The sequence below is a fragment of the Castor canadensis genome, chromosome 1 (assembly GCF_047511655.1).
Source record: "Castor canadensis chromosome 1, mCasCan1.hap1v2, whole genome shotgun sequence".
NCBI lineage: Eukaryota > Metazoa > Chordata > Mammalia > Rodentia > Castoridae > Castor > Castor canadensis.
This window is the reverse complement of record NC_133386.1, coordinates 164691111-164712002: the sequence shown is the minus strand read 5'-3', so window position 1 is coordinate 164712002 and position 20892 is coordinate 164691111. Positions and strand designations below refer to the sequence as shown.

The 20892-nt window shown below is 37.4% G+C and overlaps 1 long non-coding RNA gene across 1 annotated transcript in view; it reads right to left on the bottom strand.

Moving 5' to 3' along the window:
* Positions 1 to 798: 798 nt before the first annotated feature.
* Positions 799 to 20892, bottom strand: part of LOC141411438 (uncharacterized) — a 188681-nt gene continuing 168587 nt past the window's right edge. The window contains exon 4 of the long non-coding RNA XR_012436170.1: positions 799 to 2362. This is a non-coding gene — a long non-coding RNA (uncharacterized lncRNA). The remainder of the gene's footprint in view (positions 2363 to 20892) is intronic.

Sequence of the window (20892 nt, the reverse complement as noted above, 5' to 3'; positions counted from 1 at the left end):
CTTTGAGATGTTTTCATAAAATAGGTTCTATATTCACTTTCCAAGTTCTTGCCTGTCAGTTCTATCCCTTGCATAACACATAAGTATAATCATGCACATTGAAAATATCTGGAGAGTAGGTTTCTGCAACTTTTGACATTTGTTATTTGAGATTCTTGGAGTGGGAAGCAAACCAAACCTTATGCTATGGTTTGAATGTTTGTGTTTCCCCAAAATTTATGTTCAAACCTAATCACCAGTATGATGATTTTAGGAGGTTGGACATTTGGGAGGCAATTAGATAATGAAAGTAGAATTCCTATGAATTGGTGCTCACCTTATAAAAGAGGCCCCCCGACAGATTCCTTGTCTCTTCCACCTTAATAAGACACAGCTAGATAGTACCAACAGAAAGCAGGCATTCACCAACACTAAATATTCTGACACCTTCATGTTGAACTACACAGTCCCCAGACTTATGAGAAACAAACTTCTGTTGTTTATAAACTACCTAGTTTATGGTATTTAATTGTGACATCTCCAAAGTTTTAAGGCATCTGATATTCTAGTACCTTATTATTAATATGATAAAAAATAGACATGTCATACCTTTACCACTTACACATTAATTAAAAGGATTTTAATCTCAATTAAGGTCTAGGGAAATAACAAAACAAAGGAAAATCAATTTGTAGCTCTACAGTCATTCAAAAATAGTTTTCCTTCCCTACTCCCTCTCCCTCCATCTCTCTCTCTCTTTCTCTCTTTCTTTCTTCTCCCTCTCCCTCCATCTCTTTCTTTCTTTCTTTTTCTTTCTTTCTTCTTTCCTGCTCTTGGTGATATTGGAGTTTGGCTCAATGATCTTCCACTTGGAACCATTCCCCAAGACCTTTTATATTTTAACTATTTTTATATAAGGCCTCATGCTTTTTGCGAAGGCCTATCCTTGGACAACAATCTTCTTACCTATGACTCCTGAGTAGATGAAATTATAGACATTTACCACCATATTCTGCTTATTTGTTAATGAAGTCTTGCTCAATTTTTGCCTGGACTGGATTCAAAACATAGCCTTCCAAGCTCTACCTCCTGAGTAGCTGGAATTACCAGCATGAAAAACCATACCTAGCCAATAGTCTTACCTTAAAAAATCTTTTAGTATTAAGTGGAGAAGTGATCAAAGTTCTGGCTTTTCTGCCTCATAACTGTTGGCTGCTACTTGTATTTTGATATTGGACTTGAACACAAACAAGAATGTAAGTGTACTTTCCCAGATAGTCTTGTGTTCAAGAACAAACAATTTGTAGCTCTCCCAGTGTGCCATAGTGTTTCATTGAGCTGGTGTAGCTGTGTTTAATACTGTATGTTCTGCAATTAGAAAGAGTAGATCCTGAATGTTGTCACTATCTTCTGTGAGTATAAACTCTCTAGCCTCATTTGTAAAATGTTGATGAGAACTTCTAACTTAAAGATTCTCTGTGACTGCCCTGAGATTATGTATATAATCCATTAAGCATTACATAAGTACCTTGTCCTAGACTAAGAATTCTGTGGGGGTGGTTTTCTCGCTTCTTCCCTAGCACTGGCCTTTTCAAAGTCTTTTGGAGAGTGTAAGGCTTTTGAACTCTCAAGTCTAGTTTATAATGGAAATCCAAATGGCATTTGTGTTAGGACTTCTCAAGTACATTTGATACTGTAAGCAAAGCCATCAAACTTATGCAATTTGCAAATAATAGATATTTTTTCTCAGTGCAAGTATACAGACATCTTACATAAAAATGTGTACCTCCCTTTGGTAGAATTTTTTTTAACAATAATGGTCAATAATACTAATACTGGGATACCACAAAAAAGGAAAAAGTCATACAGCTATTTCGTGACAGAAGAATTTGAGTTATTTTTCCTGAGACTCTGATATACTCATAGTTTTCTATTATTTATCTGTACAACTATGTCATAACTCATTTGTTACCTGTATCATTACATAGTTTAAACCTATCCCAGAAGATTGACTTACTCCTAAATTTGCTCCTAGAATGTTCCATATTTATATGTGCATGTAAATACGTATTTCTCTTCTGTGGTTCTTGCATGTGACAAGAACCACAAATTGGTGTATAAGGGCCAATCTTTATCCAAAGAATGAATCAATGCTGGAAATTTAAGGTTTACTGAAAGTTTACTTCAGAAGCTGCCTCATTCCTTCTACACAAAGATTACTTTATATCTTGGGTACTTGGCACTTTTCCTGTTGCATATCCTTGAGCTGAATCCTCAGGATGACCTCCTCCATGTATTTTCACTAGCCATTGAATCTTTCCCAGAGAGAACAGGAAGTCTGGCACTGTTTTTGATGGCACACCAATGACGTGATGTCTGGTTTCTATTAAAAATCAAAAAGCAAAGATTGAATGCCAGAAACAAAAGTATAGACAATGTCATATATAAACATTAGGATATTGCTTAACACTCTAAGCAACCAGCTTCAAAGGCTGCCAGTGGGTCTGGACCACAGAGGATAGTTATATAAGAGGCCTTGTCAAGGATGAGATAAAAACTGTAGGCTTCTGCTGTTATAGTGTTTTTGGATTTTTCTGTTAAATGGTTCCATTTAAGGAGAGCTAGAAATGTAGTAGCTCCTCAATTAGAGTCAAAGTAGTTTCTCAGTTGGGTGTGAGATACCTTTTGAACTCTGAACCTTAAGGTGAAGTATATTCAATTATGTAAATGATGATGTATATATTATGATATATATGCTGACTTCATCTTTGCCATATGTAGGAGTGTGGCTTTGACTCATAAAGACTCAGGATATAGCTGTCTTTGTGCCATGATTTGAACTAGATCCCAAGGGCTGTCGCTATTTAAAATTCCAGGTATGTGTATTATACCTACTCTATTGCTAGGCTTTTCCTGAGTTTCTGGGGAAAAAAGATCACATTAGGGAACACATGATCTAATGGGAGAAATGTACCTTACAAAAGCAATTCAGTTTAAGAAGAATATGTAGACCAAATGTCAGGTCACAGAGGTCTTTAGGAATTGGTGATATTGGCCAGATTCTAGGGGTTCACCATTCATCTTTATTTTTTTTGTGGCCCAGGAAGCTTAAAATAATATATACTGTTGGGCAGAGCAATCCAGTGATGTGTCAGAGAGTAAAAGGACCATGAGGATATACAGATTAGGGAATTTTTTTATCAAGATGAAGAAAAGAATACAGAGCAATAAGTCTTACTATTTGCCAGGAACTAGAACTTTCATATATTATCTAATTTAATCCTTCAATGATCCTATTAGCTAGATATTATCTCAAGAATGAGAACCTTCTAGAGGAAGAGGAAAAACATTACAAACTGATGAAGCGTGCTCTATTGTAGAAGGAACAGGAAGGGGTGAAAATGAAATGAAGGATGGAGAAAGCACCCAGGCAATGCTCTGCCCAGACAGGGAGTGCTTCTTAGACTAGGATGGAGATACTATGAGAATATCAACTATCTTAGATGAGCTTGTTGGAAGGGATGACAGGCATGGGCGGGTAGGAGGGTAACTAATTTTTTACTGAAACTTAGTCACATAATTTTATTTAAATTTTGATTCTCCCCAGTGACAAGTGGCCTATTCTCACATTTTTACTAATGAGAATAATCTCTTTCATTTAAAAAAGGATAAAAAGTAAAAGTAATTGTTCATTTTTTAAGTTTACCAAATGTTTCAAGCACTTGGCATCCATGATTTTATCTGATCTATTTTGTAACAACCGTAAAAGATACAAGTTTTAATCACTCCGATATTACATATGAGTTTACTTACTTCTCCAAGGTGTTCTCATCTCCAAAGTCAATGTTTGAGCCAACATTAAAAAAAAAAAAAGAAAAGCAGCAGTTTGATTTCAGAGTCTATAATCTCAGCTCCAAATTGAGGAGAGTTTTAAGATTATAACTCAAAACAAATCATTTCAGTTATGGTGGGAAAAAAGTCAAAGAAGTAAATTTCAGCAAGATGTGTTCCTTCAAGATGAAAATACAGTTTAAGTATTTAAATTTTTTTTTTTTGCCGTGAGGCCTTGCAGGCCACTGACAAATGTGTGTTGTCTCAGGCAGAAACTGGAAAACACACGGTGGTAGCTTTTAGACATCACCCTGTGGTTTTCTGCAGCTGTGATTTTTCCACAAATGCAGTTTTGGGCTATCTTGTCTCTAGCTTCTTGGTTCCAGAGCCTTCAGAATGCTGAAGTTCCTCTCTTTTTAAATTTTATTTTCTGCAGACTTAACTATGCCTGAATCACCTAAAATTATTACCAGTTGTGAGCCTTTTGGTGCACTAAAATCTTGCTCCCAAAGTTATTTTTTCCTTATTTCAATTGCCTCACTCTTCTCCAATGGCATTTTCATCATGAGTTAAAAATAACAGGTCTGCCTTTTGATGGTTATGTTGATTTTTCATTGGAAGAAATCTGCAAAAATGCTTTCAAAACATTTTAAATGGCAGCAAATAGTCTGGGAGGTGTTTAAATGCAATGGAAAATAAGGCATTCATGAGGAAAGGATTTTCAGGGTACTTAGAAAAAAATATAAAATCTGCTTAAAATTTGGCTTTGTCTGCCAGAGAAACTCTTCTGGTGTCTTCACATGTGACTTCTTTCCTAGGAGCTCAGGCTCCCAAGGTTTCAAATTTACTTCAGGTAAGTGAAGAATAATCAAGATAGCAGAGAAAAGAAGGCAGAGAAGTTGGCTTTTAGCAGTTGACAGTCATTTACTAGCTAGGGGCTTTCAGCAAGTTTCTGTGCTTTACCTGTAATAGTCTCAGTTTTCTCTTTTATAAGTTGGTGGTAATGGTAATAATTAACTCATAGTTGTTGATAACACTAAATGATATGTACAAATCTATCAGTCAAGTTCTTAACAATAATAAAAAACATATACTGGCACACATTACTTTACAATTATCTCTTCTTCTGCATTGACATTAAAATGACAACAGTAAAAGTATGTATGTGTTAGAATAGTCTTTTCTTCATTAAAAGGAACCTTAACTATTTGGGAAGGAGACAGGGACTAGGGAGAGGGAGAATGAGAGCGGGTAATGGAGGATGAGTGTTTTCGAAGCATTTGATATGCATTTATAAAAATGTTACCATGAAACCCATTATTTTGTGCAATTATTATATGCTAATAAAAAGATTAGAAATAAAAAAATCCCAAAGTAAAAAAGAGATAAAAAAAAAAAAACCCCTACAAGACTGAAGCCTTCATCTAGTTCAACTTTTAGCAAAGAACCCTGCCTCTCCTATAGACATCCACTGTAGCTCAATACCACTGTTCATGGGACACTTCACTCTCTTATATGACAGCATCATGGGATCATAGAGAAAGTAGCTCAGACCCAGAAAAAGTCCCTCTTCTAAGTTCTGGCTTCCCATATTTTGCATCCATTTGTCTCAGTTCAGTTACCTGGAGCAATTTAGGATGGACATGGTCCCTTTTCCAAATGCTTCAAGCATGTGAAAATATGAATGAGTTATTTAACCCCTCTGGGATGGGTTCATATATATGTAAAGTGGACATTATTGTGTCATGGCTACTTCCTGAGATGGTGATTTTCTTTCTTTTATGCATATGAATGCATGTATAAAGGAGCTTAGCTATAGCATGTGCTCATAAAGCCATAGTGTGACAGGTACACGATAAGCACCTCTCAGATCCCATGATCTAGTCTCTGTGACTGATGACTCTAAGAAGTTTGCCTGATGTCAACTATTTACCTGTAGACTACAAAAAGGGAGGTTTGATCTTCATTGGTCTATGTGGCAGCTGTCTGAAATGAGGACTATGTCTTTTTGGTCCTTTTAACTTGGCCAATTAGTCCCATTGTGAGCACTGCTCTTAGTCCTTTGTGTCACTAGCCATCAGGATATGGCAGGGCCTTGCTTTACTTCTCTCTTAAATCTGCTCTTCTAGGGTTTTCCTCTTGCTTGTGGGGTTCAGCAACCTTGAGTTGTGCCCACACTTGGTCTTGTTTCACTCAGCTGGACCAGAAGGACTGCTGTCACAGGCTGCAGATGCAGCTCACTCCTTTGCCCTAACTTATACTGCAGATGGTACTGCTGTGCCCAGGTGGGGAGAGACAATCCTGAGACGAGGTAGACTTAATGTCCTGTGGAGAGCACTGTGACTCATAAGAGCTAGGAGCTTTACTACCTGATAGATCTAGAGAGAGGTAGTTTCAGGCAGCTCTCTGAAGATGCCCCATGAGACTTAGTTCTCAGGAGTGCTTGGTACAAACATCCTATTAAATTGTTCCAAGAAAAAACTTGTTCTTCCTCCCTGTGGACTTCTGTATTTCTTTCACTTCTGTTTTCTAGGATTATAGCCTCAATATTTTTGGAAGTTAGTGCATATCTTTTTGTTTCAGTTTCTACTTTTGGGAACTCCGGTGAAGATTCTTATAATACTAGTCAGTAGCTAGTTTTATTATTACCATTCCTCTTCCTCGTGTTTAGACCCTATTTCCTAAGGTTCATCACACATTGTTTCCATGATTGATGACCAATTCTCTATTCTCCTACTCCCAAAATGAAGCTCACTTCTTAACTTCCTTAGTTAGCTCCTTTGGCCCAGACCTCCCATTCTCTCTTCACCACTGCCAGGGAGTTCTGTCTTCAGGTCTCGCTCATCTGTGATCTAAGATAATATGGCAACAGTGAAAGTGGCTTGCATGTCATCTGTTGAAGGTGGTGTGTTTATATGTTCATAGGGGTTTTCTGAAGAAAGAGCCCTAACTTAATTGAAAAGCATGAATTGGTTAAGTATTTCAGACATTTGTAGTCATGGCCATATGTTCTCTAATGTAAGTATTAAACTTTTCAAGTGTAATGTGAAAGAGGTCATGCCAAATATGTATGTAAATGATGGGTGTGGTGTGCTCAAATAAAACTTCACAAAATCAAGTGTTGGGCCAGAGTTGGCTTATAGGCTGTAGTTGCAGACTCTTGCTCTAAAGAATTGGATTAAAAGAAAACAATTCAAGCAAAATTTGGGGAAATGTGGGCTAGTCAATATTTTTCAATTTCACTTTCTTTAAAAACATGTTGCGAGAAGGAAAGTATGTAAACTCTTATGAGTACCCCCAATGAGCCAGGGTTTCCATTCATATAGTACTCACTATTTTTAGCAATCTTGTAAAGCCTCTGTTGTTCCATTTTTTTTTTTTTTTGAGATAGGGTCTCACTGTTCAACCCAGGCTGCACTTGAACTTACTATGTAGCCTAGGCTGGTCTCAAACTCTCAATCCTCCTGCCTCAGCCTCTCAAATGCTAGGATTATCCATGTGCATTACCATGCTTAGCTGTTACTCTATTTTTGATGAGATGAATAAACTGAGACTTAGAGATGAGGGAATTGTTTCCTTATAAAAGGTAATGTCAAGATTCAAACACAGTCTCCCTTTATTTGGAAGACCTGCATTAAAGTACTGCAAGTAAGCACCTACTATGAGGAAAGTTCTGTTGCAAAGAATGCAGAGATGAATGGGACATGTTTTCATTTTAGTTGAAAACAAAATAAAATATCAGCAAAATCAAGTAATACAGGCTCTGATGTTCTAAGAGAAGTATGAAGAACTAAGGAGCTGTCTACCAACAAGTGGGAACCAGGAAATCTCAGAGAGGGTAACAGCTAAGATTCGAAAAATAAATATGATTTTGAAAGGTTGAGATAAGGAAGAGGGTTGTTAGAAGCAGAGGAAGAGAATGAACAAAATCAGAGAATATAGATCTGAAAGACAGTGACAGAGTGAGGAGATACAGACTGTTAAAACCAGCCTGCTTCTGTGTCACTTGGCCAAAGGATTTCCTCAGCCTTATCCCTATAGGCCTGGGCCTGCCATTCATTAAATGAAGTCATCCTCATCTAATCACTTCTTGGAAGCTTGTCTCATTGAGTACCGAAGACAGAGAAATAGAATTCTGACCAATAAGAACAAAAAAGCACAGAGTGCGCATCAGAAGCCAAGTAGATATTGTAAGATGGGAAAACAGATGCCAGCCAAGGTATGACTGTGGTTAGGGGGTCTAGACAACTGTGTCATAAAGGAATGGTCTGCCCCAAGGCTCACAGTTACTGGATACAGGATGCTGTAAATTCTAACCTGACTTAAGATCAACCCTGTTTTTACAACCTTAGTTGTGACATGACTGAATTCATTGGTTAGTTAACTTTTATAGTGCTTATGACAATAACAACTTAAATCATTATTTCAACAATTATATTCACATCTCTTACCTTCCCTGGATTATGAAGATTTAAGGGCAGGACCTCATCTGCCCATTTCCATGCTATCCCTGCATTTAGCACATGGCCTTTCTCAATAGATATGTGTAGATTAAATGTCTGAATGAATGATTGAATTCAGCCAGGTATCTTTCCCATATAGAGAGCTATGACCTGAATCTTGCAGTAACTTGCCCAGGAAGAACAGCCTCTTCCATGGAAGGATTGCTGTAATCTGCTTGTCCTTGTTCATGTTCCTCCTAGGCTGTAAAGGCTCATAGCCAGGAGGAAGCGCTCAAACCCCCTAGTATAACCAAGAGTCTTGCATCATGCACAGAGAGAAGGAGAGTTTCCAAGTTCTTGTTGCTGCAAGAGATGAGGTCAAATTGTAAGAGGTCAGCAGTGCTCTTAATATTGCCTTTCAGTTGTTTTCATATAAATATTTTTACTGGGACATTTTTTGGCAAACAAGACCAGCTCCTAGGACCGTGGAGAGCAGGGAAGCTTTGTTCACCACATGCCAATGGTATGCACTTGAGTCAACTTTGGGCCAGTGTGATTTGAAGTCATGTCCTTCTTCACTTTTGTCTTGATGCTTTCCCACTGACTCAGTGTCTACTCTTTATCCTTTCTTCAAATGAGAAACAGCTGGGCTAAAGTGAAGTTCAGATCCAAATTCCCCACTCCCTTCTCCTATCAAGGAAGCAGCAGCTGTTTTTAACACCCTAATCCCAATACAGATGTTTTGCTAATTATCAAAATGCACAATTTGGCAGCTTGCTGGTGGAGGAGCGGAAAGCAGATTTACACATTTTAGCATTTTCTGCCACTTGCATAAGGTAGTTCTCTTTAAAAGGCTCTTATCATTTGGTGCAAAACCTCTGAGAGGGTTTGTCTTCCCTGAGGTACAAGAGTTTCTTTAAGAAAATGCTATCAATAACCTTTTGCATTTTTTTTGGATGAGTGAGGTTGATTCATCTCTATATCCCTCCCACTCTTCAATACCTTATCTGCAATGTATTGATTACTAGCAAAGTATATGGATATACTTAAAACTGTATGTTGCATTGTTCTCTTTGTAATAGCTTAAACTTGATCACAATGTTAAAGAGTTACAAGAGTAAACCAGTAGAACATTTGGAAACAAGGTCATTTTTTCTCCCTTGACCATACTGGGGATTGAACTCAATGTCACTGTTAGTCAGGTGCTCTACCACTTGAGTCACACCCCCAACTCTGTTTGCTTTAAGTTATTTTTTCAGATAAGGTCTCACTTTTCTGCCCAGGGCTGGTCTCAACCTGCAATCCTCCTACCTGTGCCTCCTGTGTAGCAAGGATTATAGGATCCTACCACCACACCCTGCTTATTTGTTGTGATGGCTTCTCACTAACTTTTTTGCCTAGGCTGGCCTTAAACCACGTTTCTCCCGAAGAATACCTATAATACTAGCTCTCCAAAGTAGCTGGTATTATAGGTATGAGATAGCTCGTCCACCAGGTAACAAGGTCTTCTGATAATGAAAATACATACATAGAACACTTTTCATTTTTTCCCAAGCATTTTCTTATCCATAATCTTAAGTTTATTTTTACCACCCTCTAGAGTAAGACAAATGCATTACTTTAAATTTTGTTTTTCCTTCCCACAACCCCTATAGTTAATATAAATGGAAGCCATTGAAGGCAGTGATTCTGCCTCTGCCATGGTTCCTGATGTTCTCCCACAGTTACCAGCTTAACCCAGCCTGCTGTTTTCTCTCCTGCAGACCCTTGCAATCATCACTAGCTGATCTCCTACTTTCAATTCTTCTGTACACATCATTGTCATGACCTTTCTAAAGCTGGGAGCTGATCCTGCTGGGAGCTGATCACTCCGCTGCCTCACTAAGGATGTCTGAAGCTTTAGTATGATGCTGAAGATTTTTTTTTATTATTCATTTATTCACATGTGCATATATTGTTTGGATCATTTCCTTCCCCCTGCTCCCCGCCCCCACCCTCTCCCTCTCTCCCCCTTCTCTTCTAGGCAGAACCTGTTCTGTGCTTTTCTTCAGTTCCATTGAAGAGTATAAATAAGCCATAATAAGAAAGACAAAGCATTTTTGCTAGTTGAGATAAGGACAGCTATACAGAGAGACTCCTAGCATCTTTCATATACAAATGTGTTACAACCAAGGTTGGTTCATCTCTAGCTGATCTTTACACTGGTTGTTCTCCCTCATATGTGGTCTTTAGATCTTGGGCAAATACAGCGATGTTGTTGGAGTTGGGTCACATGACAAGGGAATAACACATTCAGGAGGTATGGGGATAGGTAAAATACCCAAAACATGAAAGCATTTGATGTCCCCACTCCAGAGAAACTAATACAGAAAACTTAAAGCAACAGAGTTCAACATGAGAAGGGGATCAGAAGATCATTTTTTGCGTGAGTCTTTGTCCACCTTTCCTTGGTTTCCAAAGGACTCGTGATTGTTAAATCACCTCACGGCTCTCTATATTCCTGTGCCTTACCCCAAGCGGCACTGTTTATTTGGAATGCTAGGGCTCACTCTTTATTTCTATGAAACATCTATTCATGTTTAAAACTCACCAAAACACACACTTAATCTGAAGTTGCCATGTTTTAGGAAGAAAAAAGTGTCCTTTCTTTTTATGTGGCAGTTTACACAAAACTTTTTTGGCATTCATCAAGCCAAAAAAATTAATTATTTGTATGATCAGGTCTTCTAACAATCTACTGAAGCCATTCCTCCCTGTGACCCATGGCTGCCTCATAGTGGGTACTAAATACATGCATATTTAATACATAGATTTTATAAATTAGGAGAGGCACTATGAGGGAGTTCCAGGGAAGGAAACTCTGGAGACACCCTAATCCTAGCTCTACCATCAATTCATTCAAACCTCTCTGGACCTCTTTGGTCACCTATGGGATTAGTTCATTTGATGAGGCTATTTGTACAAAAACTTCTAGCGCTGAGAATTTATTATTGTAAGAAATTGTCATATTTTTCTCATTCTGTTATTTAGCAAAGTCAGAATCCAATTCAGGCTTTCCTGACTTACAGTCTTTATGTATTTAATATGCTTAATTTTTTTCCAAAGCACAGGTTGAAATATAAATATAAAGATATACAGTAAGGAAAAAGGAATCATGGACATCACACCAAGTGTGTGACCTCTGGTGAGGCCTTGTCCTTCTGGCCCCAGGTTTCCCACTTGTGGAAGGGGATATTGACTTAGATTGCAAATGTTTGGCACTCCTTTTACTACAATTTATTCCTTTCATGCTGAAAGCAGGCATCGCTAATCACTTACTGAACATATTCTCAGTGGACCTATCTGCAGGATCAAAATTATCTCAACACCATGCTACAAGAAGTCACTTGCATTCTACTGGAGTCTTTTAAATGCCAAAAATGTACATGAGATTAAAACCAAAATAAACTTTTTCTATTCTTGGTACTTGATGTTTCTGAAGTCTTTCTCCATTCTGTTATAGTCTAAAAGATCCATATGGGGTTTTGGTATGTTTGGACATAAGTTTCTGTCCTCTGAGGGTGGGGACAAGGCAAAACCATGCCCGGATCCCGGGAATGGGTGGGCTCTTTCATGATGAGTTCATGCACAATCACCACCCACAAGAAACTACTAGTCTTTCATTTTCTTTCTGGCCTAATGTTAATGTCTCATTTGCATGAGTCAACAAGGGTATCTATGGTAAATGCATCTTAACAGAGTGAAAATCAATCATAATTGGGGACAGATGTAGGTGATTAGTTTTCATGTGTCTTTTTTTTTTTCCAGTGGACTACTGCAAAGGAAGTGTTAACTGATTCTGCACTCTTGCATGTTTTCTAGAAGGTCTGTTTAGCAAAGCATTTAAGTACTTGGGGAATCCTCGATTCTTTCATTGAGTCCCAATTAAATGATTTTTTTTTCTTTTTGTTCTTGGCATCTAATAAGTGTAAAAACAAATATTTTGGAATGAATAAATCTTACTTCTCTTTAGCTAAGGGTTCTATTGTCAAGTGTCACACTCTTATTAGAATGATCTTGTTCATTTTAGTGCATTATAGAATCTCCCCTCTTTGATCTATCTTAGTTCCACTGACTTTGGGAATAGATACTTTTGTTTGTGTCTCAGGCTAGCCTCTGAGTCCCTCAGGCAAGACAGCACCTTATTTCTCTCCTTGTATCTAATATAGAGTCCACTGTATAGTCAGCATCCAGTAACTTCTTAGCAAGATTATTTTCCATAGTTCTGGAAAAATAGTCTTTAACATAAGAGTATATGGCCAGAGAGGAGGTTTGTTCTGGTATGGGGAAATAAAGACTTAAGCCATGTAGGCAGAATCATAATCTCAAGAATATAAGGTTAAGTTGTCCCCTGTAGTATTGAGATAACATTTTGTGTATAAACACACACACACACACACACACTCACATACATACATACATGCTACCTCTGTAATATATTTAAGAGAAATAGGGACAACTATAACACATTCAGAAAAGAGGAACAAAGATGCCAAGTATCTTGGTCAGTTTGGGTTACTACATAACAAATACCATAAAGTGGATGACTTAGATCATAAAAATTATTCTCATAATTCTGAAAGCTGGAATTGCAAAGGTCAGGGTGTATGTATACTTGAGGTTTTGGTGAAGGATCTCTTTCTGGCTATGTCCTTACATGGCCTTTCCTTGGTGTTTGCACACTGAGAACAAGCTCTGGTCACTTAGTCTTCTTAATGGCACTAATTTCATCATAGAAGTTCTACCCTCATAACTCCACCTAAACTTAATTACTTCCTAAATGGGCCATTTTCAAATATTATCACACTGGAGATTAAGGATTCAGCATGTAGATTCTGGAAGGACACAAATATTCAGTACATAGTGATGAGTGACTTGGAAAGCATGTTATACAGGGCTTTGGAAGCATTTACTCAGGGAAAAAAGGGAGAGCTGGTATGAGAGCTGTTTAAATATATCTAATCTATCTGAAGGCCTGCTTTGTGGCAGCAGGAATAAGTTTACTGTATAAATCTTCTTAGGGAAGAACTGAATTTGATGGGTAAAAAACATTGGAGAGTGTGGTAATGGGGGCTCTTCTGAATATGTTCCATGGCATAGCTCACTTTTACCTCTTATATGTGTAGAATCACAAAATCCCCAAACAGCAGCATGCTAACTTGGTTTTTACCACATAAGAATCAACATTATTTCTTGAACGACATACATGGGGAATGTATTGCTTCATATGGACAGGCATTTGATACATATTGCTGCTTGGAAGTCTTCAGTCATAAGATGAATCTGTGAAAGCAAACATGTCACATGGCAAACAAACCTAAGTAATTATTAAAAGATCAATGTATGCACATGTGAATAAATGAATAATAATAAAAAAAGATAAACTTTAGTCATTACTTAAAATGTAAACTTAAATTTGGTGGCTTTAAATCTAACAGATCAATTGCACTGGACTGTCAATATCCAAGGTATTTTATCAACTAGAGCATCATATATATTCCAAGTTTGAAGATCATTGGACAGATTTCTATCGTCATCACTTATTTTTTACAAAGGCCGTTGGCAATGGGCTCTTGAGGTCCCTGATTTGCCAGAGGACTAAAGTCTGGCCTTGTAATCTCCTCTTTGGAGATAGATTTCAGCTTATAAAAAGATTTGCTAGCTCTAGCAATAATGGAAATGCAAATTAAAACCACACTAAGATTCCACCTCACCCCTGTTAGAAAGCCATCATCAGCAACACCACCAACAATAGGTGTTGGTGAGGATGTGGGGAAAAAGGAACCCTCTTACACTGTTGGTGGGAAAGTAAACTAGTACAACCACTCTGGAAAAAAAGTTTGGAGGCTACTTAAAAAGCTAGACATCGATCTACCATTTGATCCAGCAATACCACTCTTGGGCATATACCCAAAAGACTGTGACACAGGTTACTCCAGAGGCACCTGCACACCCATGTTTATTGCGGCATACCCAAAAGACTGTGACACAGGTTACTCCAGAGGCACCTGCACACCCATGTTTATTGCGGCACTATTCACAATAGCCAAGTTATGGAAACAGCCAAGATGTCCCACCACTGACGAATGGATTAAGAAAATGTGGTATCTCTACACAATGGAATTTTATGCAGCCATGAAGAAGAACGAAATGTTATTATTGGCTGGTAAATAGATGGAATTGGAGAACATCATTCTGAGTGAGGTTAGCCTGGCCCAAAAGACCAAAAATCGTATGTTCTCCCTCATATGTGGACATTAGATCAAGGGCAAACACAACAATGGAATTGGACTTTGAGCACATGATAAAAGCGAGAGCACACAAGGGAGGGGTGAGGATAGGTAAGACACCTAAAAAATTAGCTAGCATTTGTTGCCCTTAACGCAGAGAAACTAAAGCAGATACCTTAAAAGCAACTGGGGCCAATAGGAAAATGGGAACAGGAACTAGAGAAAAGGTGAGATCAAAAAGAATTAACCTAGAAGGCAACACACACGCACAGGAAATCAATGTGAGTCAATGCCCTGTATAGCTATCCTTATCTCAACCAGCAAAAACCCTGTTCCTTCCTATTATTGCTTATACTCTCTCTACAACAAAATTAGAAATAAGGGCAAAATAGTTTCTGCTGGGTATTGAGGGGGTGGGGGAGAGGGAGGGGGTGGGGGCAGGGGGGAGAAATGAACCAAGCCTTGTATGCACATATGAACAATAAAAGAAAAAAAAAGAAATATTTAAAAAAAAAAAGATTTGCTAGAAGGTGATTATACTGCTTTTGTACATGGTAAGTTTTTTCCTAGGATGTTTAGGCATGAACTAAAGAAATAGTCTTTTGGCTTGTTATAGAGAGTAGAGGAGTTAAACTGAAAAACTTTCCATCATAGAAAGTACCCACATAATCACAGAGGTAAGCAACTGACACCCCACAGTACACTGTGTTGCCAACCATGATGTTTGGTAGGTTAGGTTTATTAAATGCATTTTGAACTAAAAATAGTTTAAATTTGAAATGGGTCTATTGGGATGTAACTCCATCATAAGTCAAGGAGCATCTATATTTCAATTCTTTCTGTGTAATTCAACTGCTTTGAAGCCTCAAACGCAGCCATAAGAGAAACCCTAGTACACACTCTTGCCATTTTCCATCTTTGCTCTGATCTACTTTCCTTAAACTATTCCTCACACCTGCTTTCATCTGGCTTCTCTCCTTCCAGCAATGAATTTTACTAGTTATCCTCCTAAAACCATCACTTTCTCACCCCTAAGACTTGATCTTTGGTCTCTGGCTCTATCGTTTTTGACTTCTATTTTACTCAGCTGTGTTACTTCTGGGTATTGAGCATATACACAATCCTTGGTTCTCAGGACCTGGGAGCCTTCTATTCTGAGATCACTGTGTCCTGGACACCACCTCCTCCAACTCTCATGAAGAGGTATAGCAACAACCTAGACATGCTTTGGCTCTCTTAATCTTTTTTGAATGTAGAGTTAATCGGTTATCCAGGTGGTGGAGGCATGAACATATACAGGACAGAGATACCCTCTATTTTACCCAGCGACGTGGGAGGCTGAATTCTTCCAGCTGACTCTAATTCTAGGTTTTCCAAGTGCATAACAAGGTAGTTGCTAAAAACGCAATAAAATTGGGTGTATTTCTCTACTCCAACATCTGTGTTTCTCTCACCGAACCATGCATTGTCCCACACAGCCTAATTAAAAGACTTTTATACATAGCAACATTTTAGGGTTTTTTTTAGTCTTTTCAAGGAGAGAGCAAAACTGAGCTGTGTCAACTAAGGCATCTGAGATGTTCTGTGGCTGTTTGATTTAGCCTCCTTTCTTGATAAAATAGCATATCTTAAGTTTCATCCACTAATTTGCCTTACGTGCCTGTGTGAATTTTTTAAGACTTTCAACCCATACACTTCATATGCCAATCTAGTTTTTTTTTCTTTTTCTTGCAGTACTGGGGTTTGAAAACAGGGCCTTCACCTTGAGCCATTCCTCCAGCCGTTTTTGTAATGGGTTTTTTTTTAGATAGAGTCTTACCAACAGTTTTCCAGGGTTGGCTTCAAATCGAGATCCTCCTGATCTCTGCCTCCTGAGTAGCTGGGATTATAGGTGTGAGCCACTGGCATCCGGCACATTCTAGATTTTTAATGCATGATTTTTCCTATAGAAAACTAGTCCTAGATGTGTTAGTGTAATTAATAGAAGTTTTCCGGCTCAGAAATACTTTTGAGAATAATTCTTCGTGATTAAACCTGAAGTAGCAGAGCATTTAAAAAATGTGTTTCACTTTGGGCAGAAACCAAAATAGCCATGGGCAAATTACCTGGAACCTGGAGGAGGAAATGTAAAAATAGAGTTGGAAAATGATGCCATGCCCCAACAGTGGGGCCAAACAGTGTCTCTGTGAATTCATCTGAACCAGACCTCTGGAAGAAAGAATGAGTGGTTCAAACAAGTCCTGGTTTCTTTCACTAAGATGATATTGCTTAGACCAGTGGTTATTAACCTTTGGGGTCACAGACATTTTGGGAATTTGTTGAATACTTCAGACATCTGCCTCAGAAAAAGACTCATTCTCATACAAGCAGTCACAGTAATACAAATATCCAACAAGAGTCTCAGGTAAGGAAGTTAAGAGGCAAGGCATGAAATGTAAACTTAAGAACTCATTCATAGCTCAGAATTCAACTAGCATTAGTTTTCACATGAATGGCTCCAGAAATTCAGACTCATATCTTAATGACTTGCTAAACATCCCTAGGGAATATCCATCAGTAATTTGAATTCAATTTACCCAAAAGTTAAACATCCCAAGCTCAAAACCTGAGTCATTTTGACTTCTGCATTCCTATCAGCTCAGCATGTTCCATCCATTTCAACTCCCTTCACTCTTTTCCCTGAGATCTTACATCTGATCTCTCCTCACTGTTTCCTCTGCTAGCCAGGTCCTTATTACCTCTAATGTGGTTTGGCTGTGGGTTTCTGTTCTTCTCATCTGCATCAATAAACATACTCTTAAATTTCTTCACTATCTCATAGGTCATATTAAACATTTTTAGCACAATATTCAAGATTTGCCACCAAAAACTTTGATTCCTATGTTCTGACTAAAATGCTTCCCTTAACCTGTGGCTTCCTGTCTGCTTCTCACCCTTAAGAACCTCTTACCACTTTGCCACGTGCCTTCCTTTTCCCTGACCTATTTCATTTTAGAGAAGTATTTTTCTTCCTGAGCTTCGATATCATTATAACCTTCATCTCTCTTCAAGTCTTCATTGATACATAATTTCTATGCCATAAATTCGTGCATATTAGGTGTGCAATTTAATGATTATTTAGTAACTTTACAAAGACTGTGCATCTATTTTTAACTTAAAAAACTTACAAAGGGCTGGGGATTAGTTCAATGGTAGAGCACCTGCCTAGCTTGTGCTAGGCCTGGGATCCAGCCTCAGCACTACAAAAAAAGAAAAAAGGAAAAAACAATCCTACAGTGCCAGGAACCTTGATCATAATTGTAATAATTTTGAAATTAGTAACCTTATTTTATGAATTAAAAACTTAAAGACTTGGAGATGTTAAGTTATAGTTTGTAATCTCATAACCATTAGGAGGCTAAGTCAGAATTGGAGTCGGGATATCCTTGATTGCAAAGACCATATTTTTAGGCAATGATATAATGTTCCACAAACAAAAAACCCTACTTTAAATGGTAATCCACTAAATAAAAATGGGATTAGTTTTATCCAGTGTTGCATCAATAATGCCAGCACACATAAAAGCAGAGAGTAAACATCTGTTCAGTGATTTCATGAATGCATACACATGCTCCACAATGGGTTATTTTAGAATTATTTTTCTGCTATTTTTGTCCAGGTGACAGGACAGTGATTGTCTTCCACATTGCTATACCTTGGGTAAAAGTCTTGGAGCAGGATGGGGATGGTAAAGGTTTGTTAATCTTATTGATATATAGAGGAATGAGCTGGTAGTTTATGCCACCTTTGAATAAATAACCCTGGGGATTCAGTTTTATAATCTACATCATGAGGCTGTAGCATCCCATGTGCTCTCTGAAGAATGACTATAATGAAAAGATGAGACTCAACCTAGAGAAAATAAATTAGGAAGGAAGGAAAAATTACTGTATATGTTTAGAGGATTATGCACATCTTTGTCTATTGGTACTGTCTCAATGACATATCTACCTTACTTTTTTCCTTACAAAAACTACAGAATAGGTATTTTCAAGCTCTTTTTCTTATGGTACTGGGGATTTGCCTGCTAGGCAAGCTGTCTACCACTGAGCAACACCTTCCTTTTACCCCCCTATAATTCTGTTTTGATTGTCCTGAAATTCTAGCATATTTTAGATCATCTGGGTCTAGTATAATTATAATTCAATAAACGTTTTCTGTTAGTGACTTTAACTTCATTTTATCAAATATTAATTAAACTTTCAAAGTATGATGGGAGGAAATAAAGAAGTATGTAAAAAGAGGAAAGGAAGAAACTGATGAAATGGAAAGAAGGAAGGAATGAAGGAGGGAAGAGAGCAGTGGCTGAAAGAAAAAGAAAATAAAGGGAAAAGAAAAAAGCAAAGAGAAGAAGAGGGGAGAAGAGACAACAAAATTAAAAAAGAGATTGGAACAAAGGAAAGTAGAAAAGTTTGAAAGGAAGAATAAAAGTTAGTTCAGACAATTTGAGCCAGTCGGATGCATTATGAAACAAAAGTTTCTAAACTCATGTTTTAACCACAAGCCTTGAAATGTAGTTTGAGTTGGAAGCTGTCTTCACTTTGACATTTCTCCAAATGTTTTACTGCTGAACAGACTGCCTTATGCATGGGATCTCCTCTTGAGCTCCAGGCAATGTTTGAAAGTAAACCTCGAAGCACTAGCTTTCCATTTTCATAAGAAGTGAAGGATTCTTGCCTTATGTTAGCCAGACATAGAAGGGCTCAATTCACAAAGACACAATGCCAAGGACATGTGAGTTTTACATTACTGTTTGGAGGCCAGCTTGTTTGTCTTTCCTGGTCTTACTCCAGTGTGATCTCACTCACTGTGACAGAAATTTCATATCACTCTGCTGAAAGTGGTCTTCATTAACTGAGCTCTAGAAGGCTCTGCAAGGCAGGATAAAGAAGGTTGGGGCCTGTCTTGGGGAATCTGCAAAGTGAAAGAATATTGGACTTTTCTATCTCAAGTTTAATGTTCAACTCTCAAAACAATTCATGAATTATTCAAACCTTTCTTGAATTCTGCTTGAAAGGGACTATATATTCTGTTTCTGCCAACACCTGTGATATACAGTGAAGATGGTTTTAAAAGGGAAGTTTACAGCTACAAATATCTATAATAAAAATCAGAAAGATCTCAAATAACATAATTATGCACCTAAATATCTTAGAAAAGCAAGAACAGGCAAAGCCAAAAATTAGTAGAAGGAAAGAAATAATAAAGATCAGAATTAAAATTAACAAGACAGAAACTAAAAGAACACTACAAAGGATCAGTTAGTTAAAGGATCAAGAACTTGTTTCTTTGAAAGGATAAACAAGATCATAAGACAAACCCTTAGTGAAAATAATCTAGAGAAAGAGAGAAAAGACCCAAATTAGTAAAATTAGAAGTGAAAAACAGATGATATTACAGCAGATATCACTAAAATCTGGGGAATCATTATGAAATATTTTGAAAATTTTACTTCAATAAAGTAGAAAATCTAGAAGAAATGGATGAGTCTTTGGACTAATTGGAGAAAAACTGAAATAAGAATATACAAAACCCCCAAAACTGATCAATAGTGGACAAAAAGATTGAAAGAGTAATAAAAATTTTTCAACAAAGGAAAGCTGAGGACCAGAGAGGTTCACTGCTAAGTTCTATCAAACATTAAAGAAGAACTAACACCAATGTTCCCCATATTCTTCCAGAAAATAGAAAGGGAAGACATACTTCCAAACTCATTATCCAACCCAAATTTAAAGCACATTAAAAAGATCATAAATCATGGTCAAGTTGGATTCAGTCTATTAATGTAAGCATGATTCAACACACAAATCAAAAAACATAAAACAGCACATATAAAAAGAAAAATGACAGGACTTATATAGTCATTATAATAGCTGCAGAAAATCTTTGACAAAATCCAGCATCATGATAAAAGAGCTGAAGAAACTAGAAATAAAAGGATCATGTCTCAACATAATAAAGGCTGTATAAGAAAGACCTATAGTCAACATTACACTGACTGGAAAAAACTCAAAGCATTTCCTCTAAAATCAGGAATGAGTTGTCCACACTCACAACTGTTGTTCAATATAGTGCTTGAATTGTTAGCCAGAGCAATAAGACAAGAGAAAGAAATAAAATGGATATAAATAGGAAAGGAAGAAATCAAACTATCCCTGTTTCCAGATGATATGATCTGTTATACTTAAAAGTCCCCACATACTACCTCAGAAGACTCTTAGATCTGATAAAACACCTTCAACAAACTATCAGGATATAAAAGCAACATACAAAATCAGCCTCAAAATAAAAATACATAGACATGAGCTTAAACAAAGAAGTTAAAGAACTCT